The sequence below is a fragment of the Magnolia sinica genome, chromosome 12 (genome assembly GCF_029962835.1).
Source record: "Magnolia sinica isolate HGM2019 chromosome 12, MsV1, whole genome shotgun sequence".
Lineage (NCBI taxonomy): Eukaryota > Viridiplantae > Streptophyta > Magnoliopsida > Magnoliales > Magnoliaceae > Magnolia > Magnolia sinica.
In genome coordinates this window covers 12,312,591-12,338,950 of record NC_080584.1, presented here as the reverse complement: position 1 = coordinate 12,338,950, position 26,360 = coordinate 12,312,591, and the positions used below count along the sequence as shown (strand labels likewise).

At 38.1% G+C, this 26,360-nt stretch overlaps 2 long non-coding RNA genes across 2 annotated transcripts; one reads left to right on the top strand and one right to left on the bottom strand.

The window, feature by feature from the left end:
- The first annotated feature begins 1,528 nt into the window (after positions 1 to 1,528).
- On the top strand, positions 1,529 to 3,064 carry LOC131220373 (uncharacterized). The gene is made up of 3 exons (XR_009158538.1): positions 1,529 to 1,685; positions 2,331 to 2,463; positions 2,943 to 3,064. It is a non-coding gene; the product is annotated as an uncharacterized LOC131220373 (long non-coding RNA).
- A 1,060-nt stretch (positions 3,065 to 4,124) lies between these two features.
- On the bottom strand, positions 4,125 to 4,466 carry LOC131220372 (uncharacterized). Its single transcript, XR_009158537.1, has 2 exons — positions 4,379 to 4,466; positions 4,125 to 4,294 (listed from the first exon to the last, which is right to left on the bottom strand). It is a non-coding gene; the product is annotated as an uncharacterized LOC131220372 (long non-coding RNA).
- Between the last annotated feature and the right edge of the window lie 21,894 nt (positions 4,467 to 26,360).

Genomic DNA, 26,360 nt, shown 5'->3' with positions numbered 1-26,360 from the left:
GTACATGCACGTCGAGATGGGTTCACACAGTGGACGGTGCAGATAAAATACCTGCAACAAGGTGGTCCACGTCCAGCAAGGATGGACGGCCTGGATGTAATGTATGCATCAGGTGGGTCTCACTGTCCAGATTTGTTGGACGGTGTGGATCATACACATCACGGTGGGCCATACATCAAAAGGAAAAATAGAGAAAGGGAGGAAGAGAGAGAAAGAGAGACGGATGGAGGAAGGGCCCTGCCACTATGGGCCCCTCTATACGATACATACATCAAGATGGGTCCCACCATATGTGGGCTATCAACCCATAAATCAACAAAAAAAACACCCACCTATGATCTTCTCCTCCTTTCGTCAAAGTATCCTAGAGCTTCAATGGACGAACTTCAATGGTCGAGATTGGATCATGGACGGTGGAGATGAGAGTAAGGAAGGTGGGCCACACTAGCTTCTCCTCTTGGAAGCCATGGACGTGGTTACTTAGAGAGGTGGAGTTTGAAAATTAAGAGAGAGAGGTGATAGGTGAAAAGGTGAGTGATGGGTGTGAGATGGGTGATGGGTGATGGATGTGTACTTGGTTGTAAGAGAGTGTTGACTTTTGGGGAGGTGGTTGTACTTGGGGATGTGATGGAATGATGAGTTGTACTTTGATTGATTGATGTGTCGTAGAGATTCGCTCAGAATTGTAACGCGTGACGTTTTCCTCGAACTGAATGCAGGCCCACATCTTCTAGCCTCGGTATCGCATCGGCGTGCGAGATGCGGCATCGGAACCATGGTGACCACTACAAAAAATCCCACCTTTAGCAATGAAAATTTTCGTCGCTAAAAGCCAAAATTTCGTAGCTAAAAACTTTTAGCGACGAAAATTTTCATCGCTAAAAGACCGACGCAAGAGGTTTTTATCAACGAAAAATTTGAATCGTCGGCAAAGGCAAGCTTTTTAGCGACGAAAATTTTCGTCGCTAAAAATATTTTGCAAAACTTTTAGTTACGAAAATTTTCATCGCTAAAGAAATTTTGCAGAATTTTTAGCTACGAAAATTGTCGTTGCTAAGAAAATTTTGCATAACTTTTAGCTATGAAAATATTTGTCGCTAAAAAATTTGTAAAACTTTTAGCTACGAAACTTTTCGTAGCTAAAAATATTTTACAAAGCTTTTAGCTACGAAAATTTTTGTCGCTAAAAATATTTTGCAAAACTTTTAGCTACGAAAATTGTCGTCGCTAAAAGTCTCTTTCTTAAAAAAAATATTCCAGCACAAAATTCCACACAAAATTCCTGATATACACCTGTTACAATATATTTCATCATATTTATCCTAATATACAACTGTTATATAATATATTTCATCATATTCACTTTCACATCCATCTAAACCCAAACTAGTAAATCCATCCAAACATAAACTACATTCATCCAAACACAAACAATCTTATCCACATCACATTCATTCACACATAAATACATATAAGCTTTAAGTTAAGGTTATAAGTTTAGGTTTAGGAAATCGACTTCAGGTTCGGGATTGGGTTTACGTTTGAGTTTTCAAGTTTAGGTTTAGGTTTAGGTTTAGGTTAGGGAGTTGAGATTAGGATTAGGTGTAGGTTTAGGTTTAGGAATTTGAAAATACGTTAAGGTTTAGGTTTAGGAAATCGGGTTTGGGTTATAGGTTTAGGTTTAGGTTAGGCTATAGGTTAAGGTTTAGGAAATTGAGTTTAGGTTATAGGTTTAGGTTATAGGTTAAGGTTAAGGTTTAGGTTTAGGTTAAGGTTAAGGTTAAGGTTTAGGTTTAGGTTTGGGTTATAGGTTAAGGTTTAGGTTTAGGTTTAGGTTTAGGTTATAGGTTTTGGGATTTGAGAATAGGTTTAGGTTAAGGTTATAAGTTTATGTTTAGGAAATCGGGTTCGGGTTCGGGATCGGGTTTAGGTTTGGGTTTTCAAGTTTAGGTTTAGGTTAGGGAGTTGAGATGAGGATTAGGTGTAGGTTTAGGTTTAGGGATTTGAGAATACGTTAAGGTTGAGGTTTAGGTTTAGGTTATAGGTTAAGGCTTAGGTTATAGGTTAAGTTTTAGGTTTAGGTTAAGGTTATAGGTTTAGGTTTAGTTTATAGGTTTTGAGATTTGAGAATAGGTTTAGGTTAAGGTTATAAGTTTAGGTTTAGGAAATTGGGTTTGGGTTCGGGATCGGGTTTAGGTTTGGGTTTTTAAGTTTAGGTTTAGGTTTAGGTTAGGGAGTTGAGATTAAGATTAGGTGTAGGTTTAGGTTTAGGGATTTGAGAATACATTAAGGTTTAGGTTTAAGAAAACGGGTTTGGGTTACAGGTTTAGGTTTAGGTTAGGTTATAGGTTAAGGTTTAGGAAATTGAGTTTAGGTTATAGGTTTAGGTTATAAGTTAAGGTTATAGGTTAAGGTTTAGGTTATAGGTTAAGTTTTAGGTTTAGGTTAAGGTTATAAGTTTAGGTTTAGGAAATCGGGTTCGGGTTCGGGTTTAGGTTTGGGTTTTCAAGTTTACGTTTAGGTTTAGGTTAGGGAGTTGAGAATAGGATTAGGTGTAGGTTTAGGTTTAGGGATTTGAGAATACAGGTTTAGGTTTAGGAAATCGGGTTTGGGTTATAGGTTTAGGTTTAGGTTTAGGTTAGGTTATAGGTTAAGGTTTAGGAAATTGAGTTTAGGTTATAGGTTATAGGTTAAGGTTTAGTTTTAGGTTATAAGTTTTGGGATTTGAGAATAGGTTTAGGTTAAGGTTATAAGTTTAGGTTTAGGAAATCGGGTTCGGGTTCGGGATCGGGTTTAGGTTTGGGTTTTCAAGTTTAGGTTCAGGTTTAGGTTAGGGAGTTGAGATTAAGATTAGGTGTAGGTTTAGGTTTAGGGATTTGAGAATACATGAAGGTTTAGGTTTAGGTTATATGTTAAGTTTTAGGTTTAGGTTTAGGTTATAGGTTTAGGTTTAGTTTATAGGTTTTGAGATTTGAGAATAGGTTTAGGTTAAGGTTATAAGTTTAGGTTTAGGAAATCGGGTTCGGGTTTAGGATCGGGTTTAGGTTTGGGTTTTCAAGTTTAGGTTTAGGTTTACGTTAGGGACTTGATATTAGGATTAGGTGTAGGTTTAGGTTTAGAGATTTGAGAATACGTTAAGGTTTAGGTTTAGGAAATCAGGTTCGAGTTATAGGTTTAGGTTTAGGCTATAGGTTTAGGTTATAGGTTATAGCATTAGGTTATAGGTTTAGGTTTAGGTTAAGGTTAAGGTTTAGGTTATAGGTTTTGAGATTTGAGAATAGGTTTAGGTTATAAGTATAGGTTTAAGTTAGGTTGTAGGTTAGAGTTTAGGGAATTGAGTTTAGGTTATAAGTTTAGGTTAAGGTTTAGGTTGTACTTATAGGTTTTGGGATTTGAGAATAGGTTTAGGTTATAGATTAAGGGTGTGGTCCCTGCAAATACGGATACAAACACAGCTTGTCCAAATGGTCAGGCCACTCCAATGCTGTCCATAGGAAATGTACAGCTTCATCATGGTCATAATAGCGGTTCCCACCTTCCAGGGAGCCTCGCTCAATATCCGGATAGCTCTGACGTACATCCGGGTCTGCTCCATCAATTTCGAGCAAATACAGATATAAACACGGCTTGTCCAAATGGTCAGGCCACTCCAATGTTATCCATAGGAAATGGATAGCTTCATCATGGTCATAACAGCGGTTTTCACCTTTCAAGGACCCTCGCTCAACATCTGGATAGCTCCGACGCACATCCTGGTCTGTTTCAACAAATTCGAGCTAATACATAAACACGACCTGTCCAAATAGCTAGGCCAGTCCAATGTTGTCCAAAGGAAATAGACAGCTTCATTATGGTCATAACAATGATTATCACCTTCCAGGGACCCCGCTCAACATCCGAATAGCTCCGACGCACATTCGGGTCTGCTCCAACAAATTCGAGCTAATACATAGACACGGCCTGTCCAAATGGCCAGACCACTCCAATGCTGTCCATAGGAAATGGACAGCTTTATCATGGTCATAACAGCGGTTCCCACCTTCTAGGGACCCCCACTCAACATCTGGATAGCTCCGACACACATTCGGGTCTGCTCATTTAAATAAAATGGATTATCAAGATCATTTAAATAAAATCAGGTCCAATCAACAATCTGACCTGGAGGATTCTATTAGTATTGTTAACAGCACCTCGAACCTTGTTTAAATCCAGGTTGCAATCTGTGGCCACTGATGCTATTTGTCTTTCTGTGAAGTTGGCAACGATTTCTGCATCAAACCCGGCGAAAGCAACCCTAATGATAAAGAACATTTCTTTCCATGAATTCATTATCTCTCTCTCTTTTAATTTTTTAACTTTTCATTACAATAATAACTACCTAAAATCATGGCGTTTTCTCAAGATAGAAGTCCAATCCATCCCAACCTGTGCACCTGATAGGACAAGCAATTCAAACAACATCCTGTAACACATTTAAATGCCTAATTAGTCTCACTCCAGTCTTATATATTGAATGCCTAATGTACAGTCTCTTGAATTAATTTGGATATTCAACAAATAAAAAATGGGTTAGAATGAATTCATTTGCCTAATTCATGGAAACCTTGCGTTTGGATATTCAACAAAATTGAATTGTAATAATTCAATTCAGTTCAATAAACTCAGATTTCTGAGAAGGATTTAATGGTTTTAAATCCATGGTTTTCTAAAAAAGGTCCATTTCCTGAACGTCAAATTCAACGGGGAAAGTAAGATGGTTAATATTACTTTTCACAGTGCAACGTTTCAGTTATGTCTCTTCTTTACCTTCCATTTTTCTTCTTAACAAGAAAATCCATATTTACTAATATTCCCATTTTCCTATTTTTCAAAAGAATGAATTCGGACTCCGAAAGCGTCGGCTCCAGCACTCGTACTTTCAGCTCAAACCCTAACCAAGGACTCCAAAATTACTAAGTACTCATAAACATTCATTGCAAGCATTTTCTATCTATGTGCATGACGACCATACTGTTAAGATCAATCCTCTTATTTTCATTTACAAAAACTAGTGGATGACAAATTATGTGTAACATACAGAGATGGTTCAGCCACTTATGCAATTAGGGAAGGTTCAAAAGGACATACATATTTGAAAGTTGGTCAAATCATAAACAGACGTATTATAGACGGAGACATTGTTTTCATTAATAGGCTACTTAGTACTCATAAAAATTCATTGCAAGCATTTTCTGTCTATGTGCATGATGACCATACTGTTAAGATCAATCCTCTCATCTTCATTTACAAAAACTAGTGGATGACAAATTATGTGTAACATACAAAGCTGGTTCAGCCACTTATGTAATTAGGGAGGTTCAAAAGGGCCAGATTTCCACATCAAGCATCAGTTGCATACATATGATACAGAAGGACAAAAGTATCACCTTCAAAATTGGAAACCATATCAGGTAGGAGAGCTAAAATGGTTGGTTATGATTTTGGAAGTCTAGATCATATTATGTAGAAGTAGGACTGTTGAAGGGCTGCATGAGGCAAAGTAAAATGAAAACTTTGAATAGGTCCAGCCTGAATAGTTCAAAATCAGGGCAGAAGCTGACTCTTGAAATCCATATGTGATTAGTTTTCTGACTTTAAATTCAGATTTCAGATTTAGACTTCAGATTCAGACTTCGGATTTCAGATTTAACAAACAGGCCCTTAGTCTTCCATCCTTCTAGAAATATGTAAATCCAATTCATGGAACAAGAGTACTCAAGGGAATTCAAATTTACCTTGTTAATTTGGTATCTTTGAAGATGGAGCGTAGTACAGGAATATTTGGCAAAACAGGATTTTTGAACCAAATCTAGCATCTCTTAAGTACCTTTCCAGCAGATGAAAATCTGCACTCTACATACACAGATGCCAAAATAACTATCGCTAACCTCAGACCATAAAATGTCAACAAGCTCATGTATCTTCCTTTCTAGTTCTGATAGTAATAACATATCTCAACAATTGAAAAGCAAAAGAGCAGGGGATAAGGAATTCCAGAGAACTTCCCAAGGATCTTTTGAGAATAAATGCCACTATGAAACAGCGAACTGCCTAGATCCTACACATTCAAATGTTGTTCCTTATTTGAGGGCCTTCCCGATAGCATCCAACCACCATTTTCCATTAGCATTCCCCTCAAGTCCTACCTACAATCAGCAGAACAATCAATATCTGTAACTAATTTATAGGAAGACAAGGACCCTTTTTTCTTTTTTCTTTCTTTTTTTGGAATGATGGGAGAAACGATGGATTTTTAAATTTCACCTTTTTTATTGCTTGTGCAGGAGAACAGATAACTAGGAAGAAGTAAGCAATTGTCGGCATTTCAAATAACTAGTGAAAGATGATAGTTAAAAGGACAAGTAAAAGCAACCAAACACCCCAAATCATAAACCATGAAATTGCATAAATTGGTAACAAGGACAAATTATCTTAGATGCAACAAAATCACATGTACAATCTTAGATGCCCTGAACAAAATGACATTTCATATGGAGTTCGGCGCGGTCGCACTGGTACAAGTTTCGGGTCGAGCCGACTCTAATATGCAGGACTCGGCTTAGGATCGCGCGCAAATGTCGGATACAGGTTGAGGGTCACTGGAATTCGACCGGGAGGACCGCAGAGGCCTATGGAATGGTACGGTATAGGATATGGGCCTTACACTAAGCCTTATCCAAATTAATTGGGGTTGGCTACATGAATCCTGTTAATTCCACTCTATCAAGGCCAAAACTTTAGTTAAAACCATAAGTAATCAAGTCCTTGTTACTTCCAACCGCATCCTTTTGGGCCTTCCCTTTGCCCTTTAAGAGTCGTCAACTTGTACCAACTCACTTCTTCTAAGTTATAACCCACACATTTAAAAATAGAACCTTGAAATAATAGGCCTACTCGGGTACTTGTGGCAGAAATTTGTAAACCTTAACAGTCATCAAATAATTTCAGAAGAAATCAATTAAAAGAAAAAGGTCAATATGAAAGACATACCTCACTTCTAGGCGACCTTTCACAGCTATGTACAGTAGCTGTAATTTCAACATTGTTCTGTTGAGCCTTCCTGTATTTAAAAGATAAAAATCATAATTTAAGTTATTGAATAATAAGCTATCCACTAAAAACAAAATCGCTTAAAAATAATCAACTATGCAAAATCCACATTTGAACATGCTACAAGATATCAAAGATGTTCATACACTCATAAAGGCTGCCACTACACATATTTACCAGGAAACAATACTTGTTTTAGGGATTTCTCATAAAAACAATACTTGTTTTAGGGGATTGAATGAGCCTGGTGGTGGCTGTTAAAGCCCAGCTTGGGCTGGCCCCCTAGATTAGATCTAGGTACAGGTCTGGTCCAGGCCCTACTAGTCAAGTACCCATTCCAAAAGTTTAAATTTGTACGATCGGGCTAGGCTGGGCTGTCATGTCTCATGCAGGTGATCAACCCATGAGCCTTTAGACTCAGACTGAAGAGAGCTGGGCTAGGTTGGGCTGTCATGTCAATGATAATGACAACAATGATGTTAACATTTGTATGTATGCATGAACCAGTATGTACCTCAAGAAGTCCATGATGATTTGGAATTTGTCTTGAATCCGTTGCATGTAAACAACTTGATATCAGTCCCAAAGACATAGTGGCCGACCATTGTCTGTGCTCATGTTCATACTGAAACAACCATTTCAGCAGAAACTTTGATGCAGTAGATGTTACTGCATGGGCTGATGGAGGCAAAATCTGATGATACCAAGAGATGCTAAATGAAATGAGTATGAAGAACTCATTAGTTTTAAAACTAGGCAGAGAAATAAATTCACAAGTGAAAGAGAAACTACATATACACAGTAATTACATCCCCAACTATGGAGATTCTAAGACTGTTTTCCACAGTTAAAAATATATGTGCCAGATGGACCATCCACATTCACTGACTGAGCAATGCTGTTTAGGAGCATGAGTTAAGGTCAGCCCCAAACAGCTTGCAATAAGGTCATTGTTTTAGTGCATATTGGTCAGAATTAATCCATTTCTTTTCTTAAAAGGATGCACCAACATGAGAACTTCAATTGTCTCTACTTCTATGTAGTTATTGCTTCACATCCATAATGGGAAATATCAAAGACAAATCTTAAATCAGATGGAATATGATTAGTCAAATATTGGCATGGATGTTTACAAAAAAAAAAAAAAAAATCTAATTACTAAGAAAATAGAATAATTCATACAGAGAATAGTGACTTTACAATTCTACAAGGACTTGTAGAGGAACGAGTTGTTTGATATACCATTTTTTAGTAGTCCATTGTAGGTCATTGATTGAATGGGCTAGGATGATCTAGGAAAAATGAGAGAAATTTTGGAAAAGAAAAATCAAATTTGGGCCTTTATGGCTGTATCGGCCTATAACAACACGAATATGCTCGTACAAACAATATAGCCTGATACAACCCAGTTTTTCACTGGGACCTATACGAAATGGAAACAACTGTGTTAATCCATGTTGTTCACTATGGATATTTCAATCCATGTTGTTCACTAATCAAATCCTGAAATGGAAACAACTGTGTTAATGGAACTTACATAGAAAGGTATATAAGTATATCTGCCATTAACAAGTCCCACAATGGAGCCTGTGTATCCAACCATAGCACCATGAACAGCACTCTGAGCAAGGAGTGTGCAACATATGTTATCTGATCTGATGCATTGCTTGGAATAGCCCGGATCATATATGTCAGATCTGTGAAACATCACATAATTGAATAAGCTCACTTATCATAATTTTGTAAAAATATCCCAGGAGAAAGAAACTATTTTTTTTTTTTTTTTTGCTACAGACCTATATATTTGAGATTTATTACCATCTTCTGTCTTCTTGAGAAATAATCCTACAGATTACAAACAAAAGGCCATCACAATGTATCTGTTTTATCCATCACATCATTTTTTTTTTCCAAATTAGGTTAGAATATGAGCCAAATAAAAAAGAGATAGAAAAGAAAGAAAAAGAGGACATGAAAACAACAAACCAGATTTCTGCAATGGTGCAATGGAAAGAGACTTGGACCTTCAATGCTGTCCATGCCTGCAATTCAATCAAGCACAAAAAATTAATTGTAAGATAAACCTGTACGAAAAACAATAGCATATTGATAAGCATATAGTACATCCAAATCCAGTTTCCATAGAAATTGGCAACCAAATCATAAGAGGGCTTTCATTGAAAGAGAAGATATGAGTAGTATATAGGAGTTTTCATCTACTAAGGATGATACGCAGAAAATCTTTTGGACTTCTCCAAGCTGTAGCCGCTAATAAGAGCATTATTCTTTAATAAGGGAGTTTCCTCAAAATTTGGACAGAGAGCAAATAGAGTCATTATCATAAATTCATGTTAATGAATCTCATAAGTTTGGCAGAACTTCCATTACCACATGCAGTTGACATTCAAGACCAAATTAATAACAATAAAGATAGATAATAATCATGATTTTTTTTTTTTTTTTGGGGGGGGGGGGGGGGGGGATAGATGATTACCATAAATATTGCCATATCACTAGATATTACAATAAATTAGTTACCTTAAAAGAAAAATCCTCAAAGTTATATGCTAATGTATGATTCCATATCAACTCACCATGCACATTGATGAGATTTGGTTTTGGTAGTGATACCAAAGATGGATATGTTTTTATATGATGTGGGTAATTGAATTGTTACAAGGGCAGGTAGCTTGTTCACTTCTCAGTGAGACCATACAGCGTGAACTTTTGGCTCTACATAAAGGTGAAACCTGCCCCCAAAGGATTGTTACATGCGAATATTGTGAGTTCCCGCTGCCTGTTGTTGATCTCTGTATGCATCAGGTAGTAAATGTTGACAATTCTTTGCTTAAGCATAATTTTTCTATGGGATAATTTGCTGTTATATATTTTCTCAAATAATTCTCTATTGCTTTGTAATTTCAGGACGTGTGTGGGAATCAGACTGATTATTGTGATCTTTGTAACAAATATATTCGCCAGCGTGAGAGGAATGAACATGACCTACAGCTGCATAGTAGCATAGATAGTATTGCAGAGTGTTCCAGGTATGTTCATTTTGCAATCTTCCCAAGTTACAAATTTTAAAAGAGGTTTGCTGGAGATGCTCACCACCATTATATCTCTAGCATCTCCACCAGACACGTGCTGGATTTCTATTTAAACTGGAACAATTGATTAGATGGTCCACCATTTAAACAAGTCATAGCAGAAATTGATGGTCATTTGGCAATCATAGCCATTTGACCATTGTAATTTTTACCCATTGAAAGATGACAAATGCCCATCTTTTCTCAAAATTTTCTCAAATGTCCATTCATATGCCACTAGTACAATGATTAAGATAATTTCTGTGATTTTTAAGTTAGGTGGGCTACCAGATTAATGGTTTAAATTGAACATAAGCATGACCATATGTATGAATGAGATGCTAGAGGTGAGCAAGCCTCCATTTTCAAAATGGCTTGTTGGCCTCTCTAGCAAATCTAATTTCAAAATGGATTCTTGTTTCTTCTTTAGGATCTTTTATCCTCTTTCAAAAGGTTGATTTTGAGTTGTTACTTAAATGATAAAACTTGATATCATTTCACTATTGGGATGGATGCCTTAAGGCATGTCATTATTTGTTCATATTACATCCTCTATGATACATAAGAAACATAGGCAAATAGGCACTCTCACACTTCCAATAATCAAACATGCATTACATGCTCAAACATCAAATATTAGAACAAAAATAAAATAAAAAAAGCCTAAGATGAACTTCGATATGGAACTGCATGGAGTGGTGCAGTATATAAAGTGTGTACACACATAGGCATGTTATAGTGATGATACCATAAAAGGCAGAACATCAAACATCTGTAGAGGAACCCAAGTTCATTCAATAGATCTCAGAAAATGAATCATAGCTAGAGAGTTTCCAAATGTGCTAAAAAATAAATCAGGTTCTGAGCAGCAAAAAAAAAGAAAAAAGAAAAGAAGAACCAACACTTATTTATAAGAAACTTAATAGCAAGTAGCATTTGATGGAAGATTTTTATTTTCATTCCTCCTCACAATCTTAGGCAGTGACAAGTTTCATTAGCATTGCCTTCCCATATAGTAGAAAACTATGGAAACTTTGTCTTCAAAATTTAGTTAAATTCACACAAATGGAAATGGTGGCTCTTTAAGATACTGAGTCTTCTAACAGATAAATCCAATACATATAATTATGGCAGAATAAAGAAGGCACTTCTTTGAAGGCGTTGCGCATTAGTGCCTTTGACTTAAGTCATAATTGTTTTCACCAATGATGTTTTTAACACAAGGTTTCGTGGACTTCTTGAAAATGGCTTTTAGTGTGATCACCGATGTGCAGATGGACTTGTTTGTAAAGATGCAACATGCATTATAAGTTCTTGCCTCAATTGTTTATCTTTACAAATATCACATTCTATACATTGAAAAAGAATCATTTTACTGAAAATTTTTAGTAGATAACAAAGATAGCTGCAACTTATAGTTAATATATTGGAAATGCATATCCTACAATCATATCCCATAAAAATAAAAAAATAAAAAAAAGAATAGATTTCTTTAGATCATCAATGTATCAAAAGCTAGAAACAATAGCTGATTTCTACTTTTGAGAGAAGTTTGCAACAAAAGATCCCAGAATGAGGGACATACTCGTACAAAGTTAACCCAATTTGCTCCTGCAAATAGATCCGAGTTCAATACCTTCAAATGAAAATCATTATTTGAGGAATTGTAATTTTCCTTATTGTGGAGAAAAAGGGGTGGAATTCATCATATAAATAAATAAATAAATAATCCTTCATCGACCACCATATCGATCATCATATATATATATATATATATATGTATATATATATATATATATGTATGTATATAACTTGAATTTTCTATCAGGATTTGAGCCAATAGCGACCAAACAGTACACATCCAATGTCAAAAGCTTCAATGACATATCATAAGGTATTTGAATTGGATCTTGCTTGCTCACTCAAGGCTCATTGTCATGATAAAAGCTATGGGAATGCAACTTTCCAGAATCATAGATAAGAAGTAATCTAAAATAAAAGATGTAATCTAAAATCAGAAATTGAGAATTTCGATCCCCAAATCAAAAAATTAGGGATCTCCATCCCAAATTAGGAATTGGGATTTCAATTCCCAAATTCGATGCTTAGGGATTTCGATCCCCAAAAATTTGGTATTAGGGATTTTCTAAATTGGCATACCATCGGAATAACGATTTCAACTGTTGAAACCTTTCTAAAGACTATAGTGATATTTATTTGTCATTTACCTTGATTTAGATTGAAGGGGGTGAGTGTGGGGCGTATAGGAGTCCATGGCCTAAAAAATGACACAACACAATGAAAGAGAAGCTCACCTATTTGAAGATTGTGCTTCAATGGAAGATGATGCTCGATGAAAGAGGGAGAAGAGGCAATGGCGCTCGATGGAAATGGTGCTCGAAGATGAATTTGGAAGATGGAAATGGCGCTCGACGGATATCCTCTTTTGGATATGATAAAAACTTGAAATCCGAATTCTGTGAGTTTTCCATTATTTATAACACAAGCTATATTAATAGCCGTACATGCATGGGACCATTTTCTAGGTGGTTAAGATTATATTATATAATAAAATTATAAATATTTACCATCTACAACTAGACCGATTATTTGGATGGTCTAGATAACTCTAAATCTTTGCCGCTATTGTTATGAATGAGTCGTCATTATTTTAAATAAAATACAAAACTCACATTCTTTCACTCTCACCTAAAAATAGTACTTGAGCTTGGATCTGATATGGCTCTGTGGGCCCCACCATGATGCGTGTCAAACATCTACCCCATCAGTTAGATGCACCATTCCATGGTGGGCACAGGGATTAAAAATCAAATCAATATGTGACTTGTGTGGGCTACACCACATACAAAAGTTGAGAGGGGTTACCCTCCATTAAAACATTCATAATTATTTTTTAGGCCCACAGAGATGCGGTTCACAATTCCAGCCCATCCATTATGTGTGTGCCAGTTGGATGAGGGGTCATACCAAGTTTCAGATGCATCCAAATTTCACGTGGGGCCCCACCAAGTGCTTTTATATGTTATAGGCATGTCTTCACATGATTTTAGATGGTATGGCCCACTGGAGTTCCGTATACGACTGATTTTTTGGGATATCCCATAATTTAAAGGGGACCCTCAAATGTACGGTGTTGATGTTTGACACATGTCATGGTGGGGCCCACACAGCTCGACCTCATGGGGAGTTCCCATGAGCTCGACGTATAGAACCTTTTCCATATATATATATTATAATATTTAAAAAAATATAAAAACCTATGATGTATTTGTTATATCCACACCGTCCATCCATTTTGAGATATCATTTTTAAGTCATGAGCCAAAGAATGAGATAGATAAAAATCTGTAGTGGACCCCGCCACAGAAAACAACGGGGAAGGTGATTCCCACCGTTGAAACTATCTTAAGGCCCATCGTAATGTTTATTTGAAATCCAACTGGTTTAAAAGTTTTTTTTTAATTTTTTTTTATTTTTTTTTATTTTTAAACATGAAATAAGGTAATACACAAATATCAGCTTGATAAAAAACTTTTGTGGCCTTTAGAAGTTTTTAATGGTGGGCACCACTGTCCCGCTGTTTTCTGTGTTGGGGTCCACTGGAGCTTTGGATTTAACTCGTTCTTTGGACATTGCCCTAAAATGATCTCTCCAAATGGATGGAAGGTGTGTATACAAAACATACATCATGGTGGGGCCCAAAAATGAGAGGTATATAAATCTCAGGTGGACCACACCACATGAAAACAATAGTGATTGGATATCCATCATTAAAATCCTCCTAAGGCCCACTGTACTATTTATTTGACATCCAATATGTTGATTAGGTCATACATGCCTAGGTGAAGGGGAAAAACAAAAATCATCTCAATCCAAAACTTTTATGGCCCCCAAAATGTTTTTAATAGTTGATGCTCATTCAACACTGTTTCCTATAATGTGGTCCATCTCATATTGGGATATACCACATTTTTGGTCTCATGCCGTAAGATGATCTTTAAAAATAGATGGACGGCATGGATTAAACACATACATCATGATGGGGCCCACATAGCACCAACCACTAGCCATTGGCTAGTGTTAGGGGAAGTAGCCAGTCTGTTCCCCTTATTTGTGATACAGTCCATTTAATCTTTAGATATGATTCATTTTTTGGATAATTCTCTAAAATGATCTTGAAAAATGGATGAACAGTGTGGGTTGATCCCAAATTTTCGGTAAATCCAAAACTCAAGTGGACCATGCCACACGAAACAATGTGGAATAATGATTTCCACTGTTGATACCTTCCTTGGGCCCACAGTAATGTTTATTTGTCATCCAACCTGTTCATAATATCAAAAAGATATGAATGAAGGGAAAACACAAACATCAGCTTGATCCAAAACTTCTATGGCCTCCAATAAATTTTCAATGGTAGAGGTTCAATCACACTATTTCCTATGGTGTGGTCCACTTGAGCTTTCGATATGCTTTGCCTTTTTGTTCTTTAGACCCCAAATCATCTGTTAACATGTATGAACGGAGTGGATAAAATAAATAATTAATGGTAGACCCCACAGAGTTCACTCAGGGTAATTAGTAAATCACCTAAATGGAGTGGAGAGGGGTTTCCTTTCATAATCATATATTGGGTTTGCCTAAATGTGATTCAGATATCCAACCCACTCATTATGTGTGTCCCACTTGGATGAGGGGTCAGACCAAGTTTCAGCCGCATCCAAAACTCACGTGGGCCCCACCAAGTTCTTTTATATTTTTTAGGATGTCTTCACATGGCTTTAGATGGCATGGCCCACCTGAGTTTCGTATATAGATGATTTTTTACATATCTCATAACCTGAAGGGAACACATTAAATTCACGGTGTTGATGTTCGACACACATTATGATAGGGCCCACAAAACTTACTAACATCAACACTTAGGTTCTCACGAGGTCAATAAAGTTGGGTCACAATTTTGACCAAAATATTTGCCCCATTTTACATGTCTAGTCCATTCAGTACTCTATTTTTTTATTTTATTTTATCAATACTCAATTTCACTAGTTACTTGTCCCGATCAGGTTACATATGAAAAAGATATTGGGCATACAAGATTGATCAACAATTTTAGTGAAATTTGATTTAAACCTCTGAAGTTATTTACTCTTCAATCTGGACTGATTAGATTGTCCAAAAACGGTTAAAGATACAATTGGTGGATGTGCCTAATAATTTAGTAAATTTTTTTTCAAACATAAATTCCAATTTCCATTTAAAAATAACATTCTTTTTCAAAATGTATATTTTTGAAAAAATTTTAACAAAATAACATTTTTATTATAAATTATTTCTAAAACAAAAAATTTAAATACAAATTCTGAATTTTTATTTTCAAATTTTCAAAAAATTTCTCATATTTTAAATTTTTTCTCAAACATTGTTAAAATTTTTAAACTTCTCAATATTCTTTTTTATGTGATATTACAAATCATTTAAATATTACATTTTACTTATAAAAAATAAAAAAATTTCCACTCATACGATATAAAAACTATATATATATATATATATATAGAAAAATAGAGGATTGTTACCGATTGCTTTTGTTCGTCGGTAAACAATTAGCGATGGTTATCAGCCGTTGGGAAAACTTTTAATATTTATTTTTACCTACGAAAATAATTGTCGGTAAAAAACTTTTCGGTAAAATTGTGTTTTCGGTCGTAGCAGGAATTTTTGATCTGTTACGGGACCTTTTCCTGACGGTTTTAATTCGTCAGCAAAAGTGTCATGCTTTCGGTCGTTGTAGAAATTTCTGGTCCCTGGCAGGAAACATTTGCTGTAAGGCCCGTATCCTAGTCCGTACTGTTCTGTCAATTCCCACGATCATTCCCTTCGAATTCCGACAACCTGCGACCTATAATCAACGTTTGTGCACGACCCTAAGTCGTATCCCGTAGATTTGAGTCGGCTTAATCCAAGACTTTTACCACTGCGACCACACCGTCGTCACGGTTCCAACGCCGCGTCTTGCATACCGATCCGATTCCCTGGCCAAGAGATGTGGGCCCGCTTTTAGTTCGAGAAAAATGACGCGTTGCAAAACCCAAGAGAATCTCTACGATATGTCACCTCAATCAATCAATCAATCCCATCAAGGGTCAAGTACACCATCACCTCACACTCATCCCCAAGCAACCCCATAAGTCAAAAAGTTCTTACACACCTTATACCTTTCTTACACAACCTACCCATAAAGTCAACAATCTCTTACACACCCATCACTCACCACATCCATCACTCCATCACCCATCCCTCTCTCTCTCTCATTACAACCCTCTCTCTCTCATATTTCTCAAGCTCCATTCTAAGCAACCAATAACACCACTCGTCCAAGCTTCCCAAGCTCTCATGGAGGAGCTTTAATGTGGCCCACTTTCCACCCTCTCATCTCCCATCTAAACTCCATCTCTTCCGTTAGGATCGAAGCTAAGGAGCAAAGGAAGCCAATGGAGCAAGGAGTGGATGGTGGGTGATCTTGGACCCACATTCTTAATTTTTGTGATTTAAGGGTCCACTTGTTGTAGGACCCACTTGATGTATGTATGGTTCAAGGGAGGGCCCAATAGTGGCGGGGTCCTCCCCTACACGTTCCTTTCTCTCTTTCTCTCTCTTTCTCTTCCTATGATCAATGGCCCACCTATGATGTGTGTATTTTATTCATGCCATCTACCGGTGGACCCCATCTATGTGGGACACACCATGATATTTGTATATCATCCCAACTGTCCATCTAGGATGTGGCCCGCCCCACACGTATGGGTGGGGCCCTCCTTGATGCGATAACCCACCCAGATCCATAACTCAAGAGATAGACTGGGTGATAGATACCTCGTTTCCACGCCGAGGTCTTGGCTGTCAGACTAGATCCGTAGCTCCAGTGGTAGGCTGAGCGAAAGAAACCTCCTTTCAACGTTGAGGTCTGGGCACTGATTCCCTACCAGGAGTGGCTAACAGTGAAGAGTGTGTTGACGGTGGGGTCCATGGGACCATCCATGCCGTCCATCCATTGGGGTGGGCCACACCATCATGTATGTGTAGCGTCCATCGTCCCTGGATGGTGGAACCCACCCCCCATGTGTGGGGCCATCCTTAATGTATGTGTATGTCACGGCCTGGACGTTGCCTTATATTAAATATAATATTAATATAATATATCATATTATATTAGTTATCTTATAATATAATATTATATATATATTTTTTATATACAGATGAGGGTGCGCCCTACATGGGACCTACCTCTGCACCCTTTTAAAGCATAAAGTTGCACCAGCAGCAGCTGTATATATACTATATTATATATCTTACATATAAAAGGGTGGGCCCTCCATGGGACCCACCTCTGCTCTCCTTTAAAGCAGTAGTAGCTGCATGTACGACAACTATACAGAGGCCTATTTCGATTGTCGAGACTTATGTGATTGTATGTGACCCGTAGTTGAGGCCCATTATGATGTGTATTCGGCCTGTGTGATGTATTTGCGGCCCGTATTTGAGGACCATTGTGATGTGTATTCAACCCGTGTTTAAGGCCCAATGTGATATATATGAGGCCTATGTATTATGTGATGAGGCCCATTGTGATGCATTTGAGGTCCAAGTGATGAAGCCCATTGTGATGTACGTTAGGCCCATGTGAAAGGCCCATCGTGATGTACGTTAGGCCCATGTGAAAGGCCCATCGTGATGTGTATTAAGCTCTTGAGTGAGGCCCATAGTGTTGTATATCTGGCCCTTTACGAGGCCATGGGTCCACTGTATGTTAGGCTCTATGTGGGCCATTCCTTAGGGGCAATGTTGGTTAAATGTCTACATTGTCGAGTTTGATTGTCGATGCCGGTTATTGATACCGATTTATGAGTATGTGACAGCAAAGCATCATGATACATGCCCATACGCATCATCTGCATGTTTATTATGAGATGTGGTTGACCATTGTATATGTCATTAGGCAGGTTGTTATGAGACTCCCTGATAGGCGGAGGTTATTCACATGAGCGCACGGTATGCGTAAGATTGATGCATGACTGGATTGTATGACTCATGCATCTTCCATTGTGTGTTGTGATTATTGTACGCCCTAGCGACATTAGGGCCGTAGCCTCCACATGCATATCGTGGATGGCCAGATAGGACATCGAAAATGTTTGGTTCGAGCATCGAGCTGCCATAGATGGCCCTGGGTGAAAATCTCTAAAACCCTCTTGGTACTAGAGAACGCCCCAACATCGAGACCGAGTGAATATATGAGCGCCTGAGTGCCGAATACCAGGAGGTCGCGTCTCCCACTGTGTCGTGGTCGGTTGGGAGGGGGTGTGGCCTTACCCGCCCGAGAGAGTAAGCATAGCTAGGCCGAGTTTGACAAGTTCAAGGTATGGGTCCACTATCGACGAGCCGGGTAGGTATTGGCAGACTACTGGCCAGGCGGATAGTGAGGTCTCTTCCACTTACCTAGTTGTGTGCTTGATGGGGTCGCAGGTGGTGTGGAGTGTACTAGACCCCAGTGATGATCCCAGAGAGAAACCGTACTGATATGTGGACTTATTGAGTAAGAGTTACATACTCATACATTCATTTCATTCACTATCCACTCGGGTTGGTGGTGCGTAACTAATTGTTGTGTACCTTCGCATGGCCAGGATTTCGGTTGGGCACGCGACTAACCTGAGATCAGGAGTCTACCACATTGGATCTGACTATCTAAATTTAGGTATGAGACTGGTTTGGATAGAAGTCCTTTGTGATAGACCCTGTAGCTTGCGATACTACGTACTATCATCCCGACTTCACACTTCAGCTTGGTCATTTCATTCACATCGCATATTGCATTGCATCCTCAACAAAGTATTTAGCTTATGATCTCCACATTTCATAGCTGATCTATATTGTTTCCTCAGTATATGATATTGGTTTATTATATTTTTGCATCTATAGCCTGGGTAAGGCTGATGGCATTTATGTGCCTATCAGCATGTTTTCACATTATTCTGATATTGTATGATTATGGGCTTGTCAGTATTTTCGCTTATTCTGATTACTCTGATATTGCATGCTTGGCACTTACCTTATGCACACACTTTCATCACCCACTAAGCTTTCTTTAAGCTTATGCACGATAGATGCGTGCAGGTGACGTTAGGTTGTAGCAGCATTGAGCGGACTTATGGAGCTTTGATTTTTGACATATGTATTTCCCTTTCAGCACTGTATTCAACTATTTATATTAGTGGATATGTGATGATGATGTTGCCTTTGTGACTTGGGTAAACTTGTGGTTATGCTTATTATGAGTTAAATGTACATTGGAAAATCCTCCTTGTAGGATCCCAGGATCGGAATCTGGCGTATGGACACTAGGAGCCGAGAATGGGGTACTACGGAGGTTATCGGCATCAGATTTGGCGATCGGGAATTTTGTGAGCCCGGTTCCGAGTTTAGGGTGTGACATTTGCCGACGGTTTTAGTTCATCGGTAAAAAATAATATTACCGAAACACTTGCTGACGAAGATAGTTTTAGTCAGTAATAATATAGTTCTAGATTTTTGCCGACGGTTGATGTCCGTCGGGAAAAACACTTTCACCAATGAACACGGTGTTTGTCGGTAATAACATTGTACCAGATTTTTACCGATGTTTGACGTTCGTTGGGAAAAACACTTTTACCGACTAAAATATATTTCGTCAGAAATAACATTGTACCGGATTTGTGAGGACAAGTCGGAAAAAACACTTTTACCGACGAAACTAGTTTTCATCGATAATAACATTGTACGGGATTTATACCGACGGTTGATGTTCGTTGGGAAAAACACTTTTAACGACGAAGATGGTGTTCGTCAGTATTAACATCCTACTAGATTTTTGCCAACGCTTTATGTCCGTTAGGGAAAACACTGTTATCGACGAAAGTGGTTTTCGTCGGTAATAACATTGTATTGGATTTTTGCCGACGGTTGATGTCTGTCTAGAAAAACACATTTTCCGACGAAACTATATTTCATCAGTAATAACATTGTACCAGATTTGTGCCGACGCTTCATGTCCGTCGGGAACAACACTTTTATCAATGAAAGTAGTTTTCGTCGGCATTAACATTGTATGGGATTTATGCCAATGGTTTATGTCCGTCGGGAAAAACACTTTTACCGACGAAGATAGATTTTGTCGGTAATTACTTCGTACCAGATTTTTGCCGATGATTCATGTCCGTCGGGAAAAACACTTTTACCTACGACAATTAAATTTCATCGGTAAAAGTAATTTTTTTTTCAAAAATTCAAAACAGCCATTACCAATGAAAATTTTAGTCGGTAAAAAGGACTTTTACCTACGAAATTGTAAAAAGGACTTCTACCTATGAAATTACAATTTCATCGGTAAAAGTAAACTTCTACCTACGAAATTACAATTTTGTCGGTAAAAGTCCTTTTTACCTACGAAGAAAAATTCATCGATAAAAGTTTCATCGGTAAAAATACTATTTCTTGTAGTGAGTGGACTATAACATATATGACTCTTGCATTTAATGCAATGCAAGGTTATTATTTAGTGTGTTTTACTTGAGCATTAGATCTGCCTCATATTTGTATACATTTCTTAAAATGATATAAGAAAAGGATGAACAATGTGGATAAACAGATGCAACGCAATTAGCATCCATTTTCTACATGTTTTCTGATGGAGCAGGTGTCCAATGCTGGACCATAAAATCTAAGTGTAACGTCTCAAAAAAATTCGTACAAAGACACAAGTATCACCTCAGGCAGAAATCACTAAGGATCGAATTCTTTAGAAATTAATTAAGTACTAAACTAAATTGAATAGCAGATTAGCTTGAACCGCTTTCTATATGAATTGCAAGACCCAAAACTAGTAGAATCACTAACTTTACATTACTTAAAAACCTAGGATAAATCTCAAAACCCAGTTGCTCTCGAGAGCACATTGAAACTCCGTATCGGACCTGGATCGCGCATCAAAAGCTCGATTATCGTGAAACTAAATGGTTATGATCGCCTTATTGGGCTTGACAACCATCGCGGGAATCAAGTCCAAATAGTATCCAGAAATGCACAACTTGAGCCCGGAGCGAAGTGTGTGAGAAAAGCGAATATCTTTAGAAAATGAACTCAGATTTAAGTGATTTGGGCCGTTCACTTGCAGGCCAAATTTAAGGTTTCAGACCGTCAGATTCTGACCAAAATACACCCTTGGATCAAGAAAATTTCCCTACATATGTCAATGTATTTGTGGCCCTGATCGAGTGACGATGACCGTTGAACTGAAACTGGTCCTCTATGGTCGATCCACTAATCCGATCGGTCTAAAATCTTAACCTGACGTAGATCCAATATCAGGAAACTTTCTCTGGACCGTATGCAGGATATAGACCTCCAGATGAGTTCTGTTGGCGCGAAATAGATGACTTTTGGCTAGAAACTAAGTATACCATAGCCTTGGGGCCATTGAGACTAGTTCTAGGCCTATATAAGGGCCTTAACCCACCCCTCTCTCATTCCATACGAATTTCCTAAACCCTAGGAGAGAGAAGAGAGAAAAGAGGAGAAAAAGGTGAGGAGAAGTGAGAGAGAGTGGGAGATAGTTGCTGAGATTCGATCCCACCGCTCCACGTGCTAAATCATCCTACCTGTATCGCTATACTGGCGAATCCAAATCCATTTTTGGATAAGAAATCCTAACCCCAATTAGTTTTAGGGATTCAAATAGAGGAGTTGGTGAAATAGCTAACCTATTTCGTGATTCAGGTAGCCGTTGTGCCGTAGATAAAGGCATAGTGTTCGAACTGAATACGATACGAGTTTACCGACGAAAGGTGTGGACTATAAATGTTTAGGTAATGGTTTTCAAGACTTTCAATGTCAGTAATGGTTTATGACTGACTTGATTGCTACCATATGCCCTTAGACCCGATGCTTTCCATATATTACATGTGTATGAACTATGTGTATTAACTATGCATTCCATGTGTTTGTTAAAATGTTTGAATAAATATGAAATTATGATTTGTGTTTGCTATGATTATAAATTGAGAATACATGATTGTTGTATGTGTGGCAACTCCTTTATGAAAGGATTTGCGATAATATAGATTATAACTAATTTATTATGTGTATGTTGATATGTGTAGTCTAAGTGTTTGATAAAATGTCTGAATGAGAAATTGTTTGCTGGATTGCTTTTAATGAGGGTGTTGAGACGAATTCTCAATTACCTTATATATATGTATAATTTCCTTCATGTAGTCTTAATTTCAACTACGTGATTTATGTATAAAATGCATATGTATAATAACTTGTTTTATGTGTTTGATAAAATGTCTGAATGAGAAATTGTTTGCTGGATTGCTTTTAATGAGGGTGTTGAGATGAAATTCTCAATTACCTTATATATATGTATAATTTCCTTCATGTAGTCTTAATTTCAACTACGTGATTTATGTATAAAATGCATATGTATAATAACTTATTTTATGTATTTGATAAAATGTCTGAATGAGAAATTGTTTGTTGGATTACTTTTAATGAGGGTGTTGAGACGAAATTCTCAATTACCTTATCTATATGTATAATTTCCTTCATGTAATCTAAATTTCAACTATGCCATTTATGGATGAATCAAAATGTTCGGTAGTGTGTTCAATATGTTGATAAAATGCTCGAATGAGTGTTGTACTTGGATTGTTTGTTAAATGCCTATATGATTATCACATGTCTCCACATGCTGCATTTGAGTATGATTGGGACTACTACGTAGTCCAGGCAATCAGTACAATTCCTGTTAGAGTGGTCGAATTAGTCTCGCCACATTTGATGCATTTGGTGAATCCGAGTCGTACGATGATCGTCGACAGTGGTACCATGTCAATTAATTCAGCATACGCTCGTACCAGTCGAACTTGTCTAATAAACCGATTAGCCTAATGTGTGTTTACTATATATGGAAGCTACTACTTGAATCTAAGGTACCACTTACCAATATAAAACCCACTTCAACCATGGTACCATGATCCGCTAAGACTCATGAGTCGGGCATGGTGGTTTGAGACACCATGGTCAAGTTGTTAGCCTATGCTAGGGTGACGAGCCTCCCCGTAGTGACCAGTGAGCAACCTAAACTCGTGAGCTGAATACGGTCGTATGGGACACTGTATTTAAGTTGTCAGCCTACACTGGCACAGCCTGACTATAGTCCCCAGTCGGGTTGGTGACGAGCCTTCGAAAATAGACTGACAGTTGGTAGGGCGTTGGTGGTGTGACCTCGAGTACAGAATAGGCCTACGTTGACGGTGACGAGCCTCTTCATAGCGACCTAGAGTGCAAACCCTTGAACTTGCATATCGTATGTGATTAATTAGGATTGAAGACTCTAGATGGATCTTTGTTTGGGTAAATGATATAAAGGGAATTACCTTAGCTTTCCGAATATGCTGTATGAATAAGTCTAATCAAGAACTTGGCTAACACGACCATGCACCACATTGCATGTGCCTTTGGCGTGGGAGTTGAGCACAATGGGAGTTTAGCAAGTGCGACCGTGAGATGATGTCGACGAGGGAGTACAGGCGAGGGCATGCATTATTAATACATATTATCCTTGCATTAATAAGAGTAGCTAGGATTGTTTGATGTGCTGCTTTATCACTACTACTTGACTGAATTGATAACATGTTAACCTTTGCTTTATAGTTCCACTGAATTAGCTACTCATTCCCACCTGGGATGGTGTTTTAAAACACCAACCAGACTGATTTGAATTTCATAGATGAGGAGGAGGAATTCTCCTATGTTCAGCTATCAGGCGGGTCTATATTGACCATGTACTGATCGACGAGATCACAGGGATATAAATTAGTTGGACATTACATTTGGTCATTTTTTATATTTTGGAATGAGCATGTATATATTCAGCCTGGTGACATGATCATACTCTGGGGGTTAATTTATAACCACTTATATACCTCATATATCTATCACAGTCTTCCGCTAATTTAATCATCTCTGGAGTATGAAATGCTATTTTAGTATAATTGTTGAGGGTCAAATATTGCATATTAGACCCCAGTTATTACCTGATTTTACGAACATAGTATTGTTTAATAACCTATTTTAATCGTGTTTGTGATGCAAGGTGTATTTACGAGCTTAGACTGAAAAAGGTATTAAAAGTATGGATTTAACGCTCTGAAGTCACCAAGGCAAGGGACGGATCCCAGGGGACCAAGATCGATGGATTTACATGACAGAGATCCGAGAAAATCAAAAAAATGAAGCTCAAGTGGCCTGAAAGTCAGCCAGAATGTAAGATCACAGGGTTTTCACCATCTGTTCAGCTCGAAACTTCATACATGACCTGAGGACCATAAATGAACCGTACACATCAAATTTGAGCCATCAGATCCATGTGGAAGTGGCCCAACGGACAGATAAGCCCTTTAAATCCTGACGTGGGGCCCACCTGATCTCTGGATATGCCTCAATTTTAGACTCGATGCCTTAAATGAGATGATGAGACAGGTGGATGGAGAGGATTCCCCATAACCATCACTATGGACCCCACCTGAGTTGTGTGTACACCGTGCACATGTGCACCAGATGTGCACGGCTAGTCCAAGACGGTCAAACCGCCTTGGACCCGTTCTTCATTCAAAAATAGCAACTGCCGTTTTCTCTGGCGTGAAACAGGGGCGCCGTTTGATTAGTAGTGGGCCTTCATCATGGCCCATGAAAACGATCCGATCCGTCCATCATGTAGAGGGGCTCGATCTGGTCAAATAAATGTTGACCTTGTGCACTCATGCACGTACACATGCTGATTTGAATGGCCACAAACGAACTACCCTACAATTGCCACAACTGATTTCTTCCATGGGTCACGCCGAATCTGATAAAAAATTGTCCCTTACCAACATAAAATCTCGTGAAGAAGCAGATGGTCGGAGTGGATTTCTCAGAAAACTTCCATAATGGGCCCCACCAAATAACGCAAAGCATATGGAATCCCGGCTCCAGTTGGATTTCCCACCGCGCACGTAGCGTCCATTGCGAGTTACTGTGGTCCACCCCTGTGATCGGACAGGAAGATCAGGACCGTCAATTCGGTCCAGGAAGCGTCCATGACCCTTACCAAGGCTTCTTCCTGGTCCTATGCATGCACACACAGACATATTACATTCCCTTGTAAGATGAACGACAGAGAAAAAAATCCTGTGGGCCTCATCAAAAGAAGGCAAAAATTACACATTTCCAATAGAAATTGCAACACAAAGCTGATGGACAGTGTGGATCTCTCAACTGATACCGATCATGTGGCCCATCAAGCATCAGCGCAAGTGCCTTCCGCAGGCCCTGTTTCGCATCGACGCATCTCCACCGCCTTGTGCGTGAATTCCAACCACCGGCTCCAAGCTCTCCACCGGCCTTACCTCTATAAAAGGAGGAGAAAGAGAGAGAGAAAGGAATCCAATCTGGACGTGGAGCAGAAAGAGAGAGAAAAAGAGAGTATTTCAGAGTTTTTTTTTTGGATTACTGTTTTTCTTATTATTATTTTTTAGTAGATCTAGTCCAATCATGTTGGGCTAAACCTATTAGCTAGGGCTAAGAGGTGAAGCTTGTAACAGGATGGGGAGACTTTTTTCTTGTGCTTTTTATTTACACTGAATTAAACTTGATATTAGTTTAATTAAGGGAATGTTTTTAGTTTTTAATGGTCTGTTGTGACTAAAATTACAATGGGTTTGCGATAGCTTTGAGCATGTTCCTTTCCTTTTTATGATTATGACGTCAGGAAGCCCTATTGTTCACCATCGTCTCCTGGGCATGGTTGGATGACGATACCCTTTCTAACCTTCATACATTATTGATTGGTTGGTAATTAGTTTAATTCTGTTGTTTACTTTGTCTCCTGGGCATGGTTTGGTGATGGAATCCATTCTAATTCATATACCTTTCATCTCTTGAAAACTATATCAAAGGAAGTTTAGTTTGATTTTCATGGTTACACCCTTCAACTGGATGAAGATGGGACTCTAAGTCCAGTTGAGTTCTTGAAGCAGGCATAAGATCTCCCTGATTTCTACAAGTGGATCCTCTGAA